The following is a 21,687-nucleotide window of genomic DNA, read 5'->3' as shown; positions in this document are numbered from 1 at the left end:
TCGATTGTCTGAAACATGTTGACATTTGTGAGGCTGTCAGGGTGATTGGTGACCCCTTTATGTCATCGTATTTTAGTTTTTAACCCTTTCAGGGCATCCGCTAATATATAGTATTGATCAATCCTAGATGGTTTTAGCAGGTTTTTACTCTGGTAGCTGATCACTCTATACAGGGGCCATTTAAAAAAAAAATCCTTGTTCTCACATAGGGCCTCATGTAGGTAAATAAATTTTACCGGTTCATAAATACCGAGCCGTACCGAATCGGTAAATTAGAACCGGTAAGTTATATGTAGGTAAAAATTCGGTAACAGTTACCGATTCGGTAACATTCGGTAAATACGAATCGGAAGTCACCGAATCGGTAAATACCGAGGTGGTATCCACCGAATCGGTAAATACCGAGGTGGTATCCACCGAATCGGTAAATACCGAGGTGGTATTTAGCGAATCGGAAAATACCGAGGTGGTATTTAGCGAATCGGAAAATACCGAGGACACTACCACCTTCCCTTAACTAAGTAGCCAATATCACAATCATGTCATTATAGAAGGTCTCTCAGGCTTGAATAGGGGACCCCATACCTCAAAGATCAGCTTAGTGAAATCACATCACAGGAGCATCAGGAGTCTCCTCGCAGGAAGGCTCGTCTTCGGTCTGAATAATAAACATGACGTCTGAGATATGAAAAGCACCAACTGTCAGGTATGTGCAGCTGCGCGTGTGCCATGGCTAAATCGTGGGTCGAACAACCTAGAGTGGAAAACATGCATTGTGTAAAATTCCAGACTGTGTGTCACAGCATGTACAGACCAAGGTCGCTGCGCAGAGCTTGGGATGGGAACAACAGAATGCACTCGTCTGAAGGAAGTCTCGAGTCAGCAGTTTATTCAAGAAAGAACATGTAAACGCAGTGTCGTGTGCAAAGACACAAATATGGCTACAAAACATTCAACGTGGTAATGCCAACTGAACAATGCATGTACGTATTCAGGGAGAACTCACTACACGCCCCCTTGAGCGAAGCAATATGTAATAGGCAAGAAAAGAGAGAACGCAGAGTTCAGTTTCGTCAGAGCAGAACAGGGCGTAACCAATGCAGCGCCAAAGTCCTACAGTCCAATTAATTGCAGCATACAATTCCAAAAACACAATGCAAGTATAGTAAAAACTCAAGCAGACCATCAGGAAGAGAAAACCGAGAACTAAAAGAAATAAATGTTGCGCCAGGGTGCTGTTCAGTAGCACAGGCGCAATGGACGACAATCCAGTTAATCCATGAATGTATAGGCAGCATATGTGGCCACGGCTTCCAACAAGCAATCGTTTTCAGGGCCACTAAAAGTCTCAGCCATCCAATTGAGTAAAGAAAAGGAACATACGTGTTCTCCAACCAACGGAGCCTCTAGCACAATCAGAGGGCACCCGGAATGTTCCTCCAAATAGCTCATGGACAAGAAGTCGTAGGCTGCCGCTGAGATGTCCCAATTACCCAGGATACCATGCGCCGCTCCACACGCCATGATCCGGACACCAGAACAGGACAACTCGTGAGACACTAAGGGCCTCATCAGTCGATCGAAATCCGGCACCGGAGACACCATGTTGGTCAAGCACAAATCCAGAGGCCATTCAAAGGGACAATCCAGGCAGTGTAATACAGGTTGTACGCAGGTGAAGTAGGAATACCTGAAGGATAATCCATAAGCCAGGCTCAAAGTCGCCAATGGCAAAGTACCATAGAAGTCAAGCATCCTATCACGAAGAAGATGCAGACGGGACAGGTGCTCGTGTGGCACAGAAGGAGCAGCCATTCCGTAGTATGAAGAGTAAAAGCAGCACACCTGCCACCAGCGCCAGAAGCAGCGGAACACCTCCAAAGATGCTCGAGAACAGTGAATGAACAAATGCCGGAATTACACCACAAATTGTTTGGAAAGAGGTCACGAGACCCAAGCCCCACATGTTAGAAAAAATTGAGCCAGGCCGGTCGTGGACGAGGCATTGATAATACTTTGGATCAAAGAGCCGAAATGCAGGGGGAGGTCAGTATTCAGAGGCGCCTGTTCCTCAGTGCGCGTAGTAGCAACGTGAAGGACAAATATTTTAACGAGAGGAAGTCAAAGGCACCTCTTTGTGGGACAATGGCGCTCTATTCTGCTCAACTTGTTGGACTCTGCTTTCAAGGTTGGAATCGAAGGCCAGATGGAAACATCCCGCCGCCCATGCGGGGGTGGAAAAAGAACAGTATTGCAGCAGACAACTTCATGCGAGACAGTTATGTACGGGATTACCACTCACATCCCGCAGCAAACTTCATTAATCATTATTAAATGAATACCGTTTGCAAGCACAGTGAAAGAAGGTGTAATCACAGGCACTGGGATACCTCGTAGGACGCACGCCAAAATCGGGGCTTGTACATTGCATGCGCCGTGTACTTGCATGTGCCTATTGTCTCATGTATGAATCCTAGAAGTGAGAGTGCTAGAGCTAATATCTATAACGGCTTAGGCCTTCTCCATGTTTGCTTGGTCAATAGCTCTCAGTCTGGAAGCCGCCTCACTGTGCGACAACTTTCAGACCTCGTTGTAAATAGCATACGCGCACCTTTTGGTTCTGCCACCCACGGGACCATTCACAATATCATTCCATTCGGTATGCACATTGATGGAGTGGGTGGACTTCCTGATCCTGTAGATGTGCTCTGTGTCAGCTGGTGGACAGAGTGGGATGTGTGTCCCATCAATGCAGCCAATATAATGGGGGAAGTAATTCCTGAAGGAACGGGACAGGCAACTCTGGGATACACCACCCACCGCAGCTGTCACCACCTGAGAAATGCCGGATGCCAGCAGATGTGGGCTGCAGAGCACCTGCACATGTGGGGGTATGGCGTGCGCCCTTCTCATTGGCTGGTCCAGGAGTGGGTGCGGGTCCCTGATTGAGTCCATGATGGTTTCGGGGTGTAGCCTGTACCTCTCATGTATCTCTGCATCAGTCAGCTGGAATAGTGTGATGCGCTGTCTGTGGATGCGTTCCTTCCGTCGCCAAACCCTCAGTCCTGCTGCCTCTAGACGTAGGCGCATTGCAATGACGTACATAGCTGCCAGGGTGTCCACGCTGTTGCATTTTGGGATTGCTTAGCTGCACTGTTGTTGGTTACCACCTGCTTTCAATCCGTGTTAATTACCGACTCTTATTTACCGATTTTCTTGGATTTCTTAATTACCGAGTGCTCCTACATGTCATTTTAACTTTTTACCACTTCATATTTACCACTTCATATTTACCGATTCCTTAATTATGTATTCGGTAAATATGAATCGGTATTTACCGCCTCATATTTACCGAAAAGTGGTTTTTGGTCTCCTACATCTCACTTGTCTGAATACCGGTCGGTAACGGAATATTTACCGAAATTGGGCCGTTACCGACCGGTATTTCGCTACCTACATGAGGCCCATAATGTGGTAGAAGCCACTTTGGTCTCAATAGGGCCCAAGATGTGGAAAGTCAAATGACGAATATGTCTAATTTTATGTGGGTGAGGGTTCTTCATTTCCCAAGGATTGCTCTGTTTAAATTGTCAGGAAAACAGTTTTGTAAAGCCTAGTCTTTTATTCTTGATGTGTAGTGAAACTTAACAAGAACAAAATGAGAGTTATCAAATGGTGGCCAGATGCATTAGGTCAGTGTCCTATACCTTTGCAAATGATCAAAAACATGGGTGCCTAGTTCTACTCAACCCTCAAGTAGCCAAGGTTCTTGCCACATTCTTTTTTTGTTTGAAAACGTCACAACCACTTCAACATTCTTCAGGCTATTGTCCACACTTACATGGGCTATGCTAATGCTGTACACTTGGCCTCTCTACATTTAAAATATTCTTTCTTGAGTTTGTCCTAAATGCTGTATCTCTGCCTCTGTTTAAACTTCCTTGAGGGACTCTAATCTGCAATCATCGGAAGACACTGCACTAGTTGCATATGAATAAATGCCCTACATTTAAGAGATTTGCATATGCTGCAAACAGATCTTTTACTTTAGTAGGTGACTGGTTAAATGATATAAGCCAGCACATTCTTTGTGCTCAACGTTTGAGTGTTCCCAAGTTCTGGAAGTATTATGCCAAAGTGGTTGTCCCTTCAGTAGTGGCTGGTGTCGGAGGAGATAGGTTGGGTGGGGAAGGTGGTAGAAAGGAGACAACAAAAAAAGGGGAAAACATAAGAACTTACTTGCCGCCTCCAGCTTGCTGCATCACTGGTCTTCTGCTCCTCTCATGGCTCATGCATGCATGAGGGAAGCTTCAGGATTGGCCTGACCACCCTCAATTTGTGTTCTTAGGAAGACTGGTAGCCTATGCTTATTTGTCTCCAACCCAGCAATGCAGCTGGGTTAGAGACAGCTTCAGTGCGCACCACTCCCCGTTGGCGCCTGTCATCCCCCTGGCCCCGCCCCCTTCTTTTACCAAGTGGCCAATATTTAGAAGTCATTGCCTAATTGTATCCATTCAATGACCAACTACATGGGGTTCACCAAGTCTCTGTAAACATGGCTTTTCTAAATGTAGATTTAGAGGCGGTCATTTCACACTGCTGTGACTTCAGATGCTAGTACCAGAAGGGCTACGGCCAATCACACACTTTACAAATCCCATGAATAAACACATATTTAATCAAAAGACCCACAAGGTAGCTGGTAGCCACACTTATGTTCTACAACAGGCATACGGTCCATTTAAAAAATAAATTATTAACCTTCTACTCATCACAGTACTTATGTCTTATACACTACTTCTGAATAACAAGGGTCACACTATGCATTTCTATGAGTAGAATGTATTGAGAACTCACCTAATCCTTTTTACTACTCTCAATCTTGTGATAGTCCCACGAGATTGTAATTTGTCTTAAAACATTATACATTTATTTTCACCACAGAAAGTATGCCTTAGAGGTCTCCTCTCCAAATCGAGGGGGACAGGATGCCTTCGCAAATCTACTGAACAGATTTACACCAAATCATAAATAGCACTATCTGTGGGCCAAGATCTAGCTTCCTGCCGAATTTGGAGTCATCCTGTTCCGCACTTTTTGCTGTAGACGATCTTAAAGAAGCCAAGGGAAAATGCATGGGGATTTTTCATTCTGGGACCCCCCATTTTTCTTGGCCCCCACAGTACAGATCACCCTAAAACCTTCCAGAGAGGAGCTGAGATGAATAAACGTTTTTTGGAAACATGTTGTGAAGATTGGTCATATAGGGCCAAAGCTATTAGCAAACATAGAAAAAGTTCCATCTATAGAAAAGCAGACCTAACTATAGCTAACTAGTGGCTTATTTATTTCACCAATATACAAAATACAAAATAGTAAAATATTAGAAACCCAAAGAGCTAATTTTACCAAAAATAATATACACATTAAAATAAATCCATAGAATAAAAACAAACAATATTAAATATAGTAAAATAAAGAATAATAATATAAATTGAATTTCATTGATATTTGGAAAAATGCTGGACTCCAGGAATATTAAATATAGCTGGACTCCAGTAATATTAATGATAGTATTGCTGCTACAGTTTAAGCAACAGTAGGTCAACAGTAGGTCAAAAGTTTGACTTTGAAGGGATTCAATGTACTATTCCCACTCCAGTCTAAGCGACAGCAGGGAAAGTGTTGGACTTTGGACTTTGAAGGGGTTAGATTTACTATTCCCACTCCAGTCTAAGCAACCGTAAAATTACTAAATCAATACTGGTATATTTCATGTCAATTTATACATAAAAAACGAATACAATGTAAGTAATAGATATCATAGCACAAACAAATGTCACTACCGCTTACCAATAAATAAACCTAAAACATTAACAAAATAATAAATATTAAAAGTATACATCATTAATTATCAATTAATAACGTGTATACAAATATCAATTATTATAAGCCGCATTAAATTTAAGGCCCTCTGCATTGCCTTCAAGGCCATTCACAATACCGGACTGTGCTCATGTGCCTAGTCGAACCTTACGTTCTTCAACTGCCAACCTGCTGATGGTCCCCCGCACAAACAAGGTTTCCTGGGGTGACAAGAGATTCACTGTCACCACTGCCAAACTGTGGAACTCCCTCCCTCCCTCAGCAAATCAAAGCCTGCCCAAAGCTACCTGCCTTCAGGAAACTTATAAAAACCTGGCTTTTCAACCAATGAGCATCCTACCATACGACTACTCCTCTCCAGTCCGTAGCGCCGAGACACCCACGGGTATTTGAGCGCTCTACAGATCGCTTAAATAAATAAATAAATAAACCTCATTATATATTTGCTTTCTTGCCAACCAATTCACCTATAAATATAACACAGCATTAAAAAAAACATTTGTATTACACATATAAAAGCTAAAATATACATAAAAATAAATATAAAACGTTCAACAATTACACAATCATTGATAAATTAAGTATTTTACATAATTACTAATAAAAGAATAATTCATTCAAAAATAGTATTAAATTAAACTACATTTAATTTTAGTTAACTTCCCTCCCTCTCCCCCTGCAAAACCAGAAACCCACAACTAGAATATTGCCTGAATAAATCAGTAGTAAACTATTTGCATAGTTTAATAATTAACAATTAACTAATTAGCAATAATTTTTAATTATATATTACTTAGTTAACTTCCCACCCTATACCTCTACAAGCCCAACAGCCCAGTACTAAAATATAACTTACTATTACTAATAATCAAAATGCAAAAAAATAAATGTTTATTTTAAATTCAAAATATAACACATAACCAATTTACATATTGAATAATAATTTAAAAAAGAATCATTATTGACAAATTAATAACAAAATAAATATATTTCTAATTAAAACAACATCCCACCCTATCCTCCCACCAACCCAACAACCCTATACAATACTACGAATCACTAATAGCAATTAAAAAAATACTATATCACTTAAAATTACAATTTATATAAAAAATGAATGACAATTATACCAACAATACTAACACATAAATTAATACATTAATTAGAAAACATTAAAATATTTTAAAAAGTGATACTTAAAACAACAATTTTCTTAAAAACTATATCATTTACCAAAAACTGATTTTCTTGACAATTATATTCTATACCACTATATTTTTTCTGATATTTCTGTTTGCTGATATTTTTAACTCGATAATTTATCCATACGCAACTTCTTTGTGAGCTGTCACCCATTTAATCCCTTGTGATTTGCCTATTGGTTTAATGCCTTGTTAAAATGTATATCTAAAAGAAATAAAAAAGTTAATCAATGGCACTTTCTCCAAATATCCAGAATCCAAGCAGTCATTCAATGGTTAGCTCTATGATGTTACAAAAGGCCCTGCTTCATCAGTTTAGTCACCTTTTTATAGCACACAAATATTAATTTGTGCCCAAAATATAATGATAAGAAAAATCTAGCCTTAGTTCTTAATTTTAGCAAAAGGTATTGCACACAAATTGCACGCATATTTAAAGGGATGTAAACATTTACATAAATTGTCACAATTTCTTACAATTTATATACATTTTAAGAACATTGGCTCGATTTGTCTTTGGTTTAAGGAAATGTGATGATATTACTCCTCTCATGATCACCTATAAATGTCTATAGACAAGAAGCCAATGTAAACTATTCTTCATCATACGCACAACTTTCCCACACTGGAACCCCAAAATATCTGGTGTACAAACTGCAAATTTCACTGAGAAACTCTTATACACTCTTGTTTAAAACCCCAACCTTCAAGATGGAAAAATGTATGAGCAGTCAATTTCAGGACGTGCACCCAAAATTAGGACCGCGCTCCTACCTTCAATTTGAACTTTGGCCTCCTTTGAAACTTTCAAGAAGAAACTATGGAATTAGTGCTCCAGCCAAACTTCCCCACTTGATGGACCTTCTTCCTCTTACAATGTGGAAGGACACATAACAAATGGTGTCATGTTAAACATTGTACTGCTATTGCTGCCCCCAAGGGCTTCCTCTATTTTGTCTTCATACATGCATCTGCTATCTTATGCTGTGATTTATGCTCATTATTTAAGCTGATATTGATTCATTTGTTGCTCTTTCATCGTATTCAACTTAGGTAAAGCGCTGTGTCGCTTTATTAGGTGTGGTTTGTGCTGTGTAAAACTGCTAAATAAAACATTCTGACATCCCAAAGAGGGGCCTTTTTCATAGTGTACTCAGTGTTTTACACTGTAAAAAATGGGTGTACGTTATTAGTGATTGATTATATTCCATTCATATATTTTTGGATGGCAACGCGTTATCTCTCTTGTTCTGTGGATATTCAGATTCTCTACTTAATTGAAACAATACGCATGTCTATGCTGCTGGCTCCTATCATAAAATCCCTTCTTGATCGCCTTTTCTTTGAGGGATACAACCTTTATTAGGCAAACCTCACGTTAAACTCAAATCTTCTATCCCCTTAATTGATTTGATGGCATATCCGCTACTTTTTCAAGTTTACGAATATCCTATACAGCATCCCAAACTGATAACATTAATCGGCAAGTGGCCATGTACCGTCTTAAAATGTCACTCGAGTCCTACCTTTTGTGTAATTTTTAGGGCAGGACCAGTATGTCACTCTATTTTCCCAGTCACGGCATGACACTTCACTCATGGGTAGGGTGGTGGGTTGAGCGCACGATTTTTGGCTCATGCACACACTTTCAAAAAACAGTTGTTTAGTGTCTTCAAATGGCACAAAAGAAGTAAGCAGGAGATGTATGGTATTGCAAAGTGTCCTATAAGGAACCGCGGAGCAGTTTCTGTCACTGACTGAAAGTAGCACGAGTAGAAATTTCTGAAACTTCCCTTTAATCCTGCAAGAATCGCAACAAAAGGGCAAGTGAAAATATCCAGTACTCCTGATCGTAAAAATCCCACTATGGGACTATGCTACATTTGCCATAATGACGCAGTCCTACAGAAACTCGATCGTCAGAAGTCTAGTAACAAGGGGCTTTAAATGTCAGAATTATATTCATAAACAAGTTGTAGAAGAACTCCGGATGTGTTCTACTTTTGCCCAAATGCCTTTCTTCATAGTTCAAATTTTCACTATTTTTAGCTCTTTTCCTGTTTTTCCAGTTCATCATATTTGTTATGGTCTGCCTCGTGGGATTTTCTATGTTTATTTTCTGAAAGGGATAAGACCATAACAACAAGATCGGTGACAGATTTCCCAGGGAGAGAATAAAAAGGGCATCTTTGTGGTCAAATCTCTTCTTAAGTAACTCGTGTCACGATTACTATAATCCTTCTCTTTTTCCACAGCCTCTCGAGCTCTTTTGATATTTCCATTCAATCAGTTACTGCACTCTCATTCCTCACAGTCGAGGACACATGTTATGTCTATCAGCTGCTTCTCAGTCCGCTGATGTTCAGCGTTTTCCGAGAAACTGTCAGCTCAGGTAGTGCGGCATTTAGACTTGTCAGGCGCAGTCAGTGTTGCAAACACATGCCCATTTCCATAAACTATCTGCAGGATAATTTCACTTTGACATATGTTCAGGAGTCATGAATCACTTAGGTGTGTTGTGCTAATTCTTACCTGAGTTACTACGGGCCTGTTTTTTGTGGAATTCAATGAATAAAGATATTTGGAAGTCACAGCAAAAACAGAATTGGTCCTCTGGAATGTTGATAGCTCCATTGAAGACAATAGAGCAGGAGGAGGCCATTAACATTGGTAACGGCCCCATGTTTTCAACACTGGAATGCCCTGATGCCTGTCCAAGATATGTGGATTCTGCTGCGGAATACGGGAGAGGCAGGGGCTTTGGATGAGAGCACACAGTGAGCCTTTCTTGCCGTAGCTCACGGTGTCAGTGGATCACGGGAGGAGCGAGGGTGGGATTATTCCCAACTCCTGGGTCTCCCTGGGCTCTGCCAAACAAATAAAAACAGTTTTGCTGAGCCAGGGTAGAATCAGGGGCTGGCTTCAACCTCTTTTTACTGCTCCTGTTGTGTATGTTTGATCTTTGTAGTTAGTGCCATGGCCATGTGTACAGCAGTCTGCAGAAACAGCCAGGCACACACAGCACAAACTGTGAAAGCCACTGAAGTTCAGAGCCACAGGGGGTTTAAACGCCCATTGCCTCTCAGAGGCTTTTGTCTTTAATTAGGACATTGTGCCTTCATGGAGCAGAATGTTCTAATAGCCTTATAGCATGCTGTAGAAATCCATAAGGGCCATTCCAGTCCTGTGCCTAAATTTTTTAAAACCGGGACAATCTGCACTGTGGGTGGACTACAGAGAAGGACGGATTTCATAACCAAACACAGAAAACATTCTGTGTTTGGGCTGCCTACTACTTCCAAGTTGTAGTCGTGGGTAGAGCAGGCTACCCACATCTGTTCTGATTCGGTGCCTGTAGCCAATCAGAAGAGGTCCTAACCCAGTGCTTTATACTTTAAAGGTTTAAAGAGTGGGTATTCAGAATTGCAAAAACAGCATGTTGTTTAACTAATCTGTATGCCACACATTCAGCTGCTCAGAGCAGGTTCTGTTTTAGGACCCTTTTGATTGATTGCTAGTAGCCAATCAGGGCAGTACATACTACTCATACCTCTCTAGAAAACTCACTTTGGACTTTGAATTGCTGTGGCTTTCTGCCTATACTTATCTTTTTCCAATGTGCAGGAAGCAGGTGCTATAAAAGGTTGAACTACCTTGTGAATTGCTTATTCTTACCAAGAACTGTAAAAATGAACTTCCTTGGCTCACTTACATCAACCAAGCATGCTCTGATGGAGCAGAGCAGGAACAGTGTCATCACTCACAATCTCATGAGGGTAACAATTGACTGAGAAGAGAACTACTCTCCTCTTTATAGTAATTAATGTCATCACACTAGTTGGCTAGCCTTTCTTCATATGAATATAAAGGTTTCTTCTCTCTTTAGTTTTAATGCTTGTCTCTATACTTGAAAGGTTAGCATGGAATCATTATTTAGTATTCATCTTTTGTTCGTTTTCAGGGATTTAATCTGTAGTATTCTGCTTTCTGAGCTTCAAACTGGTTGTGCCCTACTTTAACCGGCCATGTCATACTTTGTAGCATATTAGTAATTTTTCAATTAAATGTATCTTGTCTTATTTTTTAATGTAGTCTTTTCTCATATGTTATGGATGTATGGTACCTGTGCTCCTTTAGTGTGACTGTAGGAAATGTGACTATTAATTGGAGTGGGTGACTACTGTTCTCAAGGAGTAATCACAGACATTATCAAGGTGTATCATTAAAGTCACTAAATCAACCTGAGCTCAAGCCACTGGTAGCGATGACACAGGGCAGATAGGTTTATCTTAGCATAGTGTGGAAAATATGTATGCAGTAACAACACAATAATAAACTCAAAATGCCAAACAGTGTAAATCCCACAGTGAATTAGAAAAATAGAGTAAATTTTAATAAACAAAAATGGCACCTATATAATACAAATCCAATAAGGAAGAGAAGATGTGGCCTAACGGCCAGAGCAGCCGACCCCGAAGAGGGGAACCGGGTTCAACTCTCGGAAGGGGCGCTCAACATTCTGTGATTTGGAGCAAATCAGTTAATCACTCCCGAGTCTAAAAATAAAATAAAACAAATGTGTCCGTCTGTAACGCAACTGGTGCTCCTGCAAAGTGCTCTGATACCTTCGGGTCTAGGTTGCGCTATACAAAACTCCAAAAGTAAAAAAAAAAATTGACTAAATAAAGAGATTTGCATGTTCAAGTGTTCAAGTTTTTAAGTAGCAATAGCATCAAGAGTAAGTAAAGCATCAATTATAGTCAATGGTCGCAGTAGATCAGGACCAGGGCTGGACTGGGAACCAAAATCGGCCCTGGTAAACTGCTTGGCCATCCCCCCTGGGGAGCAAGGGGGGTGTGGCTGAGCTGTTTGCAAGGGCCGGTTTCAGACAATTTTCTTCCAGGGGAACGATATTGCCGGCCCACGGTAAACAAACAGCCCACAGGGGCCCAAAACTGGTCCCCAGCCTGGCAACCCACCGGGGACATGTCTGGTGCCCGCTGCGGCCAGTCCGGCCCTGATCAGGACCCATGTGCCATTTAAGGCCAACCACGATGGAGCCTGGATCGAATACACCAAGTGGATTGGTCCAAGTGAAAGTCTGGAAGTTAGAAAGATCCAAAAGGTTTGTAAGTCCCACTGGTCTGTAGGAAAAGTTTTAGAAAGTTTCCAGAACTTTTTTCTGGTTTGCAGACAACCACTGACATACACTTCTAAAGCCCCCTCCCCCCTAGGACTTCAGCGGAGGCACTTCGAGACTAACAGGGTGTCAGTCAGAGACCAACCTCAATGTTCAGCCTAGGTCCAGCTGCCACTGGTCATCTGGGTAATTTCAGCAAAAGGCCTCTTGCAGTTTGTTGTCTCCCTGTAGCTACACAGGAGGTGTTATAAATGGGGTCTCTAGTTAGCAGAGGTTTGCACCCTGTTCTGAGCAGAGAGGACCACCCTAGTCAGGCTAAGTCAGATACATACCCTAAATTAACCTGTGCTCACCCTCTGGTAGCTTGGCACAGAGCAGTCAGGCTTAAGTTAAGAGACAATATGTTAAGTATTTGTGTAACACTTAAATTACAGTAACTCAATGGAAATACCACAAAAAGATTCCACATAGGTTCAGAATGATAGAGAATATTTATCTGATCACAACAAGACCAAAACAACAAAAATCCAATTAGTAGAAGTCGAGATATGAATTTTTAAAGAATAAACCAGATATAGTGCTTAGACGTCACCAGCGGTCAAAAGGTTATTTGAGGTCACGAGGCACCGATGCAAAATCAAAGTTTGGGCTGACCGCGTTCGACGGCAGGTCAGCTACAGAACCCACGCAGAGTCTACTGAAAAAGTACATTGGATGGAGCAAAGAGTTGACATTGAGGGCACGATGCTGCTGTCTTTTCCACATATTCGAGTCACTACATTTTCGTGGAGCACCTGTGAAGTGAATGCAATTGTCATTGAGGGCAACGTCGGCGCAGTGGTGACGATGCATTGGTTTTTGTAAAAATCAGCTGCAGAACCCACTTCTGAGGCCCAGGACTGGAGGGGGCACCTCTGCAAGGGTAGGACTCATAGATAGCAGTGTCCAGCAGCACCAGCAGGATTGCAAGCAGTCTTTTGTGTCCATGAGATTTCAGAAAACAGGAGGCAAGCCAGCAAGCCCTTGGATTCACTCTGGGTTCAAGTGATAAAGTCCTTGTCCTCAGCAGAGCAGAACAACAGGCAGCAACGCACCTCATCAAACCAGAGAAGCAGATCATCAAAACAGTCCGTCATAGCAAAGTGGCAATCCTTTCAGCTCAGCCATCTTTACTCCAATAGAGTTATTCAAAGGTCCAGTAGTGTACTGATTTGGTAGGGCCCAAGCCCTAGTACTTATACCAAAAAGTGTCTTTGATGTAGAGGGTGACTACAAAGGAACTCTCTGAAGTGCACAAGGATCACTTTCAACTCAGTCCTGTCTTCCAGGCTACCTGTGGGGGGCAGTCAGCCCTTTGTGTGCGGATAGGACACAGCCTATTCAGATGTAAGTGTAAGCCACCTCTACCCCTACCTGCTCAGGAAGGCTATCAGAATTCAGATGAATGTAGATAAATCATCTGTCGTACCTAAACCTCCCTGTGTTGTGACTGTCTAGAGGGAATGCACAAAGTGTAGCTGTCACCCAGCCAAGACGTGTATTGGAGACACGCTGTCAGGCACAAAGAGTTATAAGCACAGAGAAATGCCCACTTTCTTAAAGTGGCATTTCTAAAATACTAATTTGAAATCCAACTTCACCAGTAAGGATGATTTATCATGACCATTCTAAACATATCAAACGTGAAAAAGCTACTCCTTTCTATCAGGAATTACCACATAAAGGTGTATGAGGGTATTCCCAATGCTAACTTGTGAGAGGAGTAGGCCTCACAGTAGTGAAAAATGAAATAGGCTGTTTGTCATTACCAGGACATGAAAAACATAGAAGTCCATGTTCTACATATCACTTAAGAACAAGGAGCGTCTCCTAATTAGGAGATGTCCCCCTGAGCATAAACATGTAATTAACATCCATCCTGATGCATTTTGGGCAGACCAGTGCCCTTCGTCAGGGGAGAGATAATGCAATGGTTTTTGAAACACTGAAACTTTACTGTCAAGAAGATGTTACACTTTATTGTTTCAGTGGTATAATTACGTAGCTGCATTATCTCTCCCCCGACGAAGGGCACTGGTCTGACCGAAATGCATCGGGATGGATGTTAATTACATGTTTATGGATCTCTGTTAAACACACCAATTGATGATGGATATGAATGAATATCTAAAATCCATGTGAATAAAATTACAGAGTACCTCATCAAGAGGAAGAATTAAAATCACTTAAAGTTTATCGGATCAACTTGTCTTACCCACTCTATGGGTTCTACAGCTGTGCTCAGGGGGACATCTCCTAATTAGGAGACGCTACTTGTTCTTGTTTTCACGACGGACACTTTTGGATCGGAAAGTGAAACCCCAGAAGCACGCTACACGTTTGAAAAACTGAACAATCAGGGTTGTGCGTGTTTTAACATACTTGTGGCTACCTGTTACTTACACATCACTCTGCCCATAGGGCTGCCTTGGGCCTACCTTACGGGTGACCTATGTGTAATAGAAGGGGAGTTTAAGGCTTGGCAAGCAGTTTTAACTGCCAAGTCGAAGTGGCAGTAACCTGCACACACAAGTCCTTCAGTGGCAGACCTGAGACATGGTTAAGGTGCTACTTATGTGAGTGGCACACACAGTGCTGCAGGCCATCTAGTAACATTTAATTTACAGGCCCAGGGCACATGTAGTGTAGTTTACTAGGGACTTATGAGAAAATTAAATATGCCATAAGGTATGAGGCAATGCTACCATGTTTTAGGGAGAGAGCATATGCACTTTAGCACTAGTTAGCAGTGGTGAAGTGCCCAGGGTCCTAAAGCCAACAAAATGAGGTCAGAAAACAAATAGGTGGAGGAAGGCGAAAAGTCAGAGTAACCATGCAAAAAGAGCCATTTCCAACATATCCTGCACCGGCCTAAAGGTTAATTAATACCTTGAGGGACTTCCCTTCTGAGGACGATAGAACGTGGACAATGGCCCACTACTGCAGGGGTATTTGCTAGTTCTACCCCTCTCTGAAGCCAGTTGGGTTCCTCTGTCTATACTCTCAGGGGCCACTGAGCCAACCCCTGGGGAATCCTTCTCCTTACCTGTGGAACTTTAATCTGCTCACAGATGCATCCTAGTCGGCAGATAGTACCACCATGGCCAACAAAGTGTTGTGGCCCATTCCTCCCTGGGGCCTGACTTCTGTCCTCATCCCAGGGAAAGTTCTGTCCACGAGAACAGCAACCACCAGAGACCACTGACCGCTGTGAGGGTTAAGGCCCCAGCTTCCTTGCATCCTTTCTCCACTCTCGCTCCCTCCAGGTCAGGGGTGATAGCCTGAGAGTGCACTTTCAGCCAGGTTCTGTACCTTGAGACTGAACAGGAGTCAGGGGTGAGACCTTCCTCCCTCTACTCTGTGGAGTGGTACTACCAGAAAACAGAACCTGCACATACACAGGCACTACAGTGGTGGCAGACCTGAAACATAGTTAGAGGGCTATTAAAATGGGTGGCACAATGAGTGATGCAGGCCCACTAGTAGCATTTAATTTACAGACCCAGGCACATGTAGTGCACTTTACTAGGGACTTATAAGAAAATGTAATATGCCAATTGGTTATGAGCCAAATCCTACCATGTCTATGGGAGAGAGCACATGGACTTTAGCACTGGTTAGCATTGGCAAAGTGGCAGAGAGCCCTAAAGACAAATAAAACGAGGTCAGAAAAAAATAGAAGGAGGAAGGCAAAATGTTTGGGGTAACTCTGCAAAACAGGCTAGTTCCAACTGGAGGTCAGCCAACTTGTGCTTGAAGTCCACTTTCTTGTCCTGGGTAAAAGAAGGAGCAGGGCACAGATAGCAGGTGCAATCCTCTTCTGATCTTCATCACATTGAGTAAGTGTTCTGAAGTGTGTGCCTGGAGCTGTTACATTTATGCCTGGTACCAGCTAGTGGATGGAAGTAACTTCTTGGTACTCTCCAACTAACGAGATTAAGCTTTGCAGGGCCAGCTCCCCCCCATTTAGTCAGTTTTCCCCAAATTCTCAGTTAGTTCCCAACTACCTCATTAAAGCAGTTGGATATAATGCACTTGTAATACGGCAGATGGGATATCCATCATTTTTGTGACAGTGTAACCCATTGACTGAACTCTAAATCAGGCCCTTAATCAACACTTATGGCTAGATTTCCAGAACTAAATTACACTTATAGAAAAAAAAGCTTTGCAAACAGACGGTATACCTCCTTTGACCTCAGAAAAGTTTTGTTTGCAAAATCCTAGGTACTTAAAAACTGACTAAAATTTACATAAAAATGGAAAGCACTAGTGCATCTTCTTTCCATATTAACTTTTCTTTATGAACTTGTGCTCTATGTGTTATGTCCTCTATGTATGTGTTATGTATGTATGTTATGTATGTGTTATGTGCTCTATGTGTTATGTGCTCTATGTACAGTCCCCAGGATAAGGAAGGCTAGAATGGGTGGACGATCTTTTGCGTTCCAAGCAGCTCAACAATGGAACAAACTTCCTCCTGCTCTGAGACTGGAGAGCAGTGAAGCGCTGTGCAGGGCCAAGCTTAAAACACATCTATACACTGTGTAGGTCACAGGCTCTCATGGTGATCGCTGGTAGCTTTAGCGCGGGGACACGCCGAGATGGCGTTACTGAGCGCTCTATAAGCTCTCTATAAATAAATAAATAAAATGTGATGGTAGGAGAATTCAAACCTGTGACCAACCTCATGAAATTATTCTACTGTTCCAATATTGGTTATGTAGTTTAATCCTGACATACTAACCCTGATTCTCATGACAGATTCTTCAGCTTCTGTGTGTGATTCCTATTACCAAATTTACCAGTATGCATGTTTTAATTTTAGGTTAATGACTATGCACAAGAAGTGAGAGAAAAGCAAATGCACTGAAAAGGTATGAGTTCTGCAGATCAGAATTAATATGGGCGGCATATACAAAGGGTTTCAGCATTTGCAAACCCTCTGATTCAGCACATTAGAGGGTTTTTGAATGCTACAACCCCATTTGAAAAGTGCACTTTGAAATTGGTGTTCTGAATCAGTTAATGGGTTTATAAATGGTTTCCAAATCACTATTGGAAGGAACGTGTTTTGGGTGTCCCTTCCAAATAGTGATTCTGACCTTTATGGTTTTGCGCCCATTACCAGGTCGCAGAACATTGAAAAGTTACCAACAGGGGTGAGCAAGCCACTGAAAGCTCGAGCCAGATGTATTGCTCTGGCTCAACTCGATGTCCTCTTGGACTGTGGTGCCCAAAACGAGCTGAGCATTCATGGGACTTCTGCCTGTCACCCACACTCTACCCTAATGCACCAAGAATTCAAAACAAAGCATAAAACTTTGATATTAAAAAGGAGAGAAAAGGATACCCCTAGTGGCTGAATTGCTTAAGGTGAAATAAGAAACATAGGCATAATCTTGGCTTCCCTCTTGACCAAACTTTTTACCTAGCCTTCTTTTTCTTCCTTAACACATACCACAACACCTTTAAATATGTTTGTTCAGACTGTGCGATATGCAACAACCTCTTGTGCTTGATATAATGGGCTATAATGTTGCTCCATCTATAAAAAGAAACTAGCGCATATATAGGGTACAGATGAGAATTGACTTGCCTCATAATTCAATAATGACATTGTCATCAGAACTGGGCAGCAGGAATGTTCCCAAGTTCATGTTTAAAAACTGTCAGTTTTAATAATAATTTGATGTACTAAGATGAAATATTACCTTCTGCATGTTAAAGATTTTTTACTTTTTTCTATTATGAAGAGACTTTATATACTTTTGCAGGATGTTTGTTGCATGATTTACATGCCAACTATTTTAGGGGCTTGGCTCGTTCCAGGTCTCTTAGAGCCAATCCTTGGCTGTGCTCTGGCTCAGCTCTTCCTGTTAATTGTTGGCCTGCCCACCTCTACTTACGGACTCCCAATTTGGGGAAGTAACTGATTCTCAAAGGGAAGGGTTCCCCTTTGAAACCCTTCATGTTTGTGAATCTTGAAAAAACTTTCAGGGAGCGTTTACTGTGGTCCATGGAAACAAGAGCAAACTCTCACTTAAATGTTTTGAAAAAAAAAACCTTTTCTTTTTTTAAATGAAGTCCCATTTCCTTTAAGGAATGGTCTGCATTTAAAAAAATGTTTTCTTTATTTAAACTCAACAACAGACCTGGTGGTCTCCTGACCTTAGAAGGACACCATTTCTGTGATTTTGGCCAATCGTAGGGGGTCACCAGTTTTAACATGCCTAATGAATATTTGTGAGAAATTGGGTTATTGGTTGAGTGGGGTATTAACACTGCTCAAGCAACAGCCAAAATCCCTGTCAAAGTGAACCACAAAAGTCACTAAATTAACATGTGATTAAACCTCTGGTAGCACACAAACAGTAATAAAGTGCAAACACAACACAAGAAAAATCACACACAAATTTTTAAAAATAAAGTACATTTTAATAAATTACTTGACACAAAAATGACAAAAATTCCGTCAGTTGAACTGGAGTTACAAGGTGACAACTAGTGCCTAAAAGATCAAAGTGTCAACTGCAGACATCTAGTCATGTGAGACTGGGTGAAAGTCAAAGACTATAGCTGACCGCAATGGAGTGCAGTTCGGATACAAGAAGTGGAGTGGGCCCGGTCAGTGCTTACCTTCGGACTTAAAAGAAATGTCATTAAAAAAATGTCTTGAGAATGTAAAGTTCAGCGGGCATAGTTTCTGAGGCGGATGCATCATTGTCGGAGAGCCACTGGATGCAGTGAAGATTTCCACCTTCAGACTTAGTCTCTTTTTCGGAAGTCCAAAATCTCCATCGGGACTAGACAGGAGGCTGTAGCTGACGTGGGCTCCACGAGGCCGGGTACTCCATCATGTGAAGAACCGCTGAACAGGATTTGCTGTTACGGAGAAGAGCGTAATGGGAGCAGCTGTGAAGTCAGATCGACTGATGCACCTTGAGCGGATAGACGGGCAGGTTGGTTTTGGTCTCTTCTCAATTCTCAGAGCAGTTTTTAACCAAAGGTTTTCTAAGTCTCAAGTTTTGGATTTTAGCTATGTGGGCACCTTCAGCACCACTTTCTGGGGTTCAGAACTGGAGATGTACCACTTGGAGGGTTAGGACTCATTCAGGCTGGGTCCAGGGCAGGTTGAAGATGGTTGTAGCCTTTTCTGTTCATGAGACCCACTAGCCCTTGGACTCACTCTAGTCGTCCTGCGTTCAAGAGATGGAACAGGTCTCAATCAACAGGGCAGGCCTCTGAAGGTTCAAGGCAGGCTTCAGACAGCAACCCTTACAGGTGCAGCAAAGCAGTCTTCTGAAGTACACACCAGTCAACTGAGGCAGGCAATCCTCTGAGAGTGCTTTTGTAGGACCAGAAAGTGAACTAAAGAGTGAGTCTAAGGTACCTATTTTATACCAGGTGCCTTCTTTGAAGAAGAAGATATTTCTAGAGAATTCCCTTTGAAGTGCTTAGAGTTTCATTCCTTCCCTGTCCTGGCTCCGGTCAGACTGCATGAACAATGAGGTAGTGTGAAGTCCTTCATGTGAAGGTAAGGCACAGCCCATTGAATTGTAAGTTGGATTGTGCCCAGCTCCATCCCCCATCCTACAATTTCTACAATTTCTCACATACCAAACATAAAATCTCTACCTGATCCAATCAAAAGTTGGCACTTATTAAACGTAATAGGGCAACCCAATGTTATCCTTTGGAAGATACTTTTTCACTACTACAGGCACACTAGTAGCATTTAATTTGCAGGCCCTGCTAATAGGGTATACCACTTTACTAGGGATCTATAAGTAAATCAAATATGCCAATAAGGTGTTCACCAATTTTGTAAGGCTTTATGGAATGAGCACAAACTCTTTAGTACTGGATAACAGTGGTAAAATGCAAATTAATTCAGAAAAATATGAGGGTGAAGGCAAAACGACTGGAGGTTACCCTGCAGAGAGTGCCAAGTCCAACAATATTCATTAGGCAGTTTGTTCTGATATCCCCTGTGATTTATTATTTTGTTACCTGACCTTTAAGTACATTCGCAGAATTGATTCCAAAAATGTTGTAATGCAATGTGTGACCACCTCTTGCAACTCAGTTCTTTGTATATGGGGCACTGGATTCATATTCCTGCTTCATTTTAATTGCATTTGCTATCTTCCCTTGGTATTGACTGATAAATCCAGGATTGGGAAACAACAATGTTACCAGATTTTGAGTCAGATAGAAATGTTGCACTGGGCAAAGTTATTTCAGAACCTAAATCACTTCAGGTATTAAAACAAATCAAAACAACTGAAAAAGGGATTTTACTTTGCAGAAAAATGATTTCATACGTCCATATCTCAGAATCAGGAGGTAAAACAATTCAGGCGAAAAACCGGAAGGTATTTTTTCTGGGCAAGGGTAAACCAGAAAATGAATATTCCCCCCACCTTGAACTGAACCTTTATTGACACTGAGTGGGTAAAACAAGTCTGACCCTTCCTAGAATAGTTTGGTTAACTCTTATAGCCATCTATCTATGTATCCTACCACCCTTCTCTCCACCCATCCATTCTTCCATATTTCCATTCTTTAATATTTCAGTCCATCCTTTCACTGTTCCGTCCACCCATCTGTCACACATTCATCCTTTCACCGAACCAGCCACCATTTCTTTTCCATTCTTCCATTATTCTAGCATACCATTCTTTCTTTTACTATTCCATCCATCAAATGCCATATTCACACTTCAATCCAGTCATCCCCCATATCCATCCTTTCTCTCTTTCATCCATTCTTCCTTTCACTCACCCATTCATCCTTTCAAGCATCATTGAACCCTTCCATCCATCCACCCTTTCTTTTTCCATGAACCTTTACTTAATTTGCTCTTTTCAACCACCCTTTCTTCCACTCTTCCCTTTTTCCATGTTTCCTTCATCCTTTCCTTCCTACCTCATTCCTTCCTACTTTGTTTCTCCACTTTCTCCTTAACAGTCTCTATCATCTTCCTTTCCTTTCTCTTTTGCACTCACTCTATTTGCTGTTCCATGCGCTTTTCCGATATTTTTATAATATATTTGTTTGTCTCCCAGTTCACATAGTAGCCCCCACCTCCCACACCTCAGCACGGCCCTGGGGCATTTTCTGAGGATTTGTCTGCATATCTATAGATACAAGAGGCTACTACAATGAATCAATATTTTGAAGAGACCCAGTTTATCAGGCTGTCTGGCCAGCTGGAACCCCAACTTAAGCTGCAAAAGCAGGGATCTCACAATGCCACTGCCACTGGGTGATTTTACCTTCCAATAATTGGGCTCTGGGCTTGTATTAAGTATTGGGCAGATTGCCCTAGTCTGTGCTACATTGCACCTTTAACTGGGTGCGCCTGGCTCAGATTTGGTTAGGGCCCCCTATTACAGTTAATGTGCTGCCCCAGAT

The 21,687-nt window shown here is 41.7% G+C and overlaps 1 protein-coding gene across 1 annotated transcript in view; it reads left to right on the top strand.

Annotated features, from left to right (window-relative positions):
* FBN2 (fibrillin 2) overlaps positions 1-21,687 on the top strand; it is a 969,744-nt gene that overhangs the window by 296,660 nt on the left and 651,397 nt on the right. The window lies entirely within an intron of this gene.

The sequence above is a fragment of the Triturus cristatus genome, chromosome 2_1, assembly GCF_964204655.1.
Source record: "Triturus cristatus chromosome 2_1, aTriCri1.1, whole genome shotgun sequence".
Taxonomy (NCBI): Eukaryota; Metazoa; Chordata; class Amphibia; order Caudata; family Salamandridae; genus Triturus; species Triturus cristatus.
The sequence above is the reverse complement of the archived record's forward strand: the minus strand, read 5'-3'. Positions and strand labels throughout refer to the sequence as shown.